The sequence below is a fragment of the Panthera pardus genome, unplaced genomic scaffold (genome assembly GCF_024362965.1).
Source record: "Panthera pardus isolate Hobbes unplaced genomic scaffold, ASM2436296v1 HiC_scaffold_15, whole genome shotgun sequence".
Lineage (NCBI taxonomy): Eukaryota > Metazoa > Chordata > Mammalia > Carnivora > Felidae > Panthera > Panthera pardus.
In genome coordinates, this window is record NW_026526710.1 from 83,394,836 (window position 1) to 83,399,140 (window position 4,305).

The following is a 4,305-nucleotide window of genomic DNA, read 5'->3' on the forward strand; positions in this document are numbered from 1 at the left end:
AGTACGTTACAGTTTGAGCATGATAGGTTTTGTGATAAAAGGAAGCAGAGGGCAACGATCTTTCAGTGGAGGTGAACCCAACAGTGGCTAGCGGACCTGAGGAATCTTGGAGGAGGGAGTGATTCTGAACTGAGGATTACAGGAATCAAGATGTAAAGAGGAAATGAAAAAATTCAAGAAGCAATGAAGTCTAACCTTGAGCAGTTAATTCTCTTTATCACCAGCATCAAGAGGAATCCCGTCCCAATTTGATTGCAAGTTTCCTTTCCTGCTACATATCCCACTCCCTGAACTCTGCCCTATTATTAACTCTCACCTCCTATCAAACGTGGATACATTGATCTCCTGAGCCTTGTGCTGTCTGGCCTCATCTGCACATATCACCACTTTGGGAATGGTGAGCACTTTTTTGCCTCTTGAAAAGGCTATGCAGCCTTCGAACCTGCCCTGTACCCCTACTGCTGGAAAATTCCCAAACTTTACTAACAGTTTATGACTTTCCTCCCTTCTTCAAACTCAAAGCATTTTTTTTACCATACTCTGAATCTAATTTGAAGAGTTCTACCATTATCTTCCACAAAATTATTGCACATAACTTTGGAATTGTTTATATTTCCGTGTATTTATATATTTTTTCATCAGTTAGATTCCTCAATTCTCGAAATAATGGGATTGTCTTGGAATCAGGGTTTTAGAATGATAAGACTCCTTGAACATCATCTTCCTGTTATTTGATAGAGAGAAAAAATAGGAACTCCTATTTATTGATTGCTAGTGTATCAGGAATTAAGGCATGTAAAATATGTCAACTTTTCAAATGCCCTGAAAATGCCTATGGGATAAATGTCGTTATCTCCATTTTCTGTGAAGGTAAAACTACTGACCCCACCCACCGTGGCTGTACAGCCCACCCAGACATGTGGTCTAACCAGAATCCTGAGTGGGGAGTCCAACCAGCCACACAACCCCGACCATTTCTTCTCTCGCCCGCTACCTCCTGTGTGCAATCGAAGGAACGGAGATCGAGAGGGGCAAATTCATTCCTCAACATCACACAGCTATGTACTGTCTGGGCCAGACTGATTCTCAGGCCTAGACTGCTTTGCCGGGACACAGGACCTAAAGCAACTGTGCAACCCCCCCCCACCGTTCATGAGTTTGCCCGACTGTGAAATGGGGCTGAAAGGAGAACCTATCTCCTAAGGTTGTTGTAAGGGCTGAACGACATATCAGGGGAGGCTTTAAAAGCATTGCTCTGTTGCTATCTTGACTCCCACCGCTAAACCTAGCTGTCAGAGGACTTCTCATTTTCTCTTTTCCGTCCCCTGGGGCATGGAAAACACCCAACGTTCGTGGATTTGTTTTACAGTTTCTGGTTGTACTTCGAGGACGGTTCTCTCCATACCCAGAATATAAAAACTGAAACGGGATTTGACTTCAGTTCGAGAGCCTCTCCCTCGTTCCAAACATCTTCGTGCACAGAGAGAGGGGACGCTGACCTTGAGAGCACACGGAGAGGAGATCCTATTTCAGAGGAAGCAGTAAAATGTGTAATATATGTTAGTAATTAGAGAAACTGCTTCGTTGTCTTCTCAGGTTTAATGGCTTCTCAAAGGCTGTGAATAAGTTAAGGGAGTTTTTAATATTCCTCTGAAATATGAATCCACGTACAACCTTGTATTACATAATTAAAAATGTCTTCGATCTGAAGGTCTTAGATTTATCCTAGCAAATTAAGTGTTGAACATCGGATCTCTAGGTTTTATTCATAATGCAAACAAGTAAAGGCAAAGCAATGCCCACTTTAGGGGTGGTGCGCGACCCGGAGGGAGGACTGTCACATATCCTCACCGGTCATCTGAGAAGGGAGGCTGATTGGTACCACGAGAGTGAAGCTGAACTCTGTTCATCTGAGAACGGGTGTGACAGCTTAGATGTCAGGGTCAAAGTACACAGCCAAAGACTCAAACGGATCCATAACGGAGAAGACGGGGGACTCAGCAAAGACACCGCTTTGTTTTGTCATCACATCCCACGGACTTGAATCCACGGCTCTAACGTTTCCCCAGAAAAAGATGTAACACTCTTCAAAATAGAGTAATACTACATCGTAGAGAAGACAAGCTAAATGCGTGCACCCGGGAGATGACCGGCGGTGCCCTCCTCTGCGGGCAGAACACTGACCCGTCGGGTCCCTGCGCCAGCAATGCCCGCGGTCACCAGGCTTCCCGCGTGCGAGTGACATGACGCTTGTGCGGTTTCAGTCCACTCCCGGCCACCGAGGGCAGAGGGCAGCTATTCAGACTTTTCGCCCTGTGCGTCTTTACGTGGAGGTTGAAACTCCATGGCAAAGATAATTAAAAAACGCTTGATCTCAATGACTCGTCTTTCACTCCACGGATTATACAGAGGCTCTAAATCGCACAGCTGGCCTGGAAGAGAGGACCTCCCTTCAAAGTGTGTGAAGTCAATGAGACAGGCCCGGCGTCATTATCTTCTGTCACTTTGCTGTGGCTGCGAAAGGGCTATTACACGTGAAAATACTTTGAAAATGAGGAATGTCATCAATACGTTTGTTGTGTTTTTATTCCTTAAGTGGGTCGTGCCCGTGGCACGGTGTTACGAAAAGAAAGAGGAGGTTATCAGTAAAATAAGTGAATCAAGTAGGGAAGGAAAGATTTGTTGGAAAGGCTGGGTTTTTATCTGGGATTGATAAAAGGATGCTGTTAATACTGAAAGAAAATCTCATTATCACAGCACAAGTCTGCATGTGGTTCATTTACTACAGTAAGATGTCACTTGTCATTTACACTGATGTGTCGTGCCAATGACGTGTTCAGGTGTGAAGGTGCTGTGATATTGAAGGGCTGAGTCTAAAAAACAGCTTTGTACAGTTGAGGGGAAAAAAAGGCCATGGAGATGCCAGGGATCGAACCTGGGGCCTTATACATGCAAAGCACACGCTCTACCACTGAGCTACATCCCCAGCTCTGAGGAGAACCTGACAGGGAGATGAATTGGTACAGTTGTTGCTTTTAGAAAGCTGGACAGTTGATCTCTATCTAGGGGATTCAATAGCACCGGATTCCTATAGTCTGAGGTTCCAGTCACAGAACATTCTTCAGCATTCCTCATGGAACGTTTTGCACCATTAACGTAGAATAGTCCTGCTGCTTTGTAACTCAGCATCGCGCTAGCTTCCCAAGCCTTGTTTATAGACATGAGGAAGCACCAGTTCCCTTCAAAATTCACCTTATTTCCATGGTCTCCTACTCATCGATCCAAGAAAATATTTTAATTCTATTCCACCACGTCCCTGGTCCTTCTATAGGGGAAGGGAAAATAACTTTCTCCTCTCCTCCTCTGGGTTCTGTACCTGAGGACTTGGAAATTAGACCAACAAAAGGTGGACTAACGAGAGAAAAACAGAGTTGATTAATTCCCTCCCACACTCCCTCCCACCCCCCTACCTGCACCCTCCCATGCAGGAGGAAGAACCCCAGAGATGAGCAAGTAACTCAAAGGGGTGGTTAGAACTCAAGAGCAATCAATCAAGAGAGAAGCGACAGGACAAGGGAAGAGGAGATTAGTTTTACAGGTATAAACTGGGGAAAGTAAATGCCAGAGAAACCAGTGGAAGATAAGGGCTTTCTAGAAAGGTTTGAGGATGGGGCACCTGGGTGGCTCAGTCAGCTAAGCATCTGACTTTGGCTCAGGTCATGGTCTCAGAGTTCATGGGTTTGAGCCCCACGTCAGGCTCCACACAATGTGGATCCTGCTTGGGATTCTTTCTCTGCCCCTCCCCCATTTAATCTCACTCTCTGTCTCTCTCTCTCTCTCAAAATAAATATTTAAAGCTAAAAAAAAAAATGAAGGACTGGATGTATAATCTTCTTAGTGCAGTGTTGTATCCAGGGACAGGGTTAGAATTCCCTTCCTGGTACTGTGTGGGCTGGGGGCATCACAACAGTAATTTAGGCAAACAGGGGAGGCCAGGGACTTCCTCCTTCCTCTGCTTTTCCTCTATTGCCTTCATCTCAAAATAATCCTTGCGCCAGAGTGCCTGTTTTAGGCTGGTATATTCTGAACCACTTTCACGTCCTTCCTTCCTGGGGTAAAGGTCGGAATAGGGGGTCTTGTTGCAGAGAAGGAAAAAAATAAAGAAGGGGTTTACTTGTTGCCATAACAATCCTTCCCTCAGGACGGGGAAAGGGCATTCTGGCTCTAACAGTCCATCGCAGTGGCCAGAAGACACAGCCTTGCTCTCGATGCAGTATGTTCTAGGAGACAGAAGTCCAAAATGTG

General features: G+C 45.4%; 1 non-coding gene across 1 annotated transcript; it reads right to left on the minus strand.

Moving 5' to 3' along the window:
* Positions 1-2,914: 2,914 nt before the first annotated feature.
* Positions 2,915-2,986, minus strand: TRNAA-UGC (transfer RNA alanine (anticodon UGC)). Its single transcript has one exon. It is a non-coding gene; the product is annotated as a tRNA-Ala (tRNA).
* Between the last annotated feature and the right edge of the window lie 1,319 nt (positions 2,987-4,305).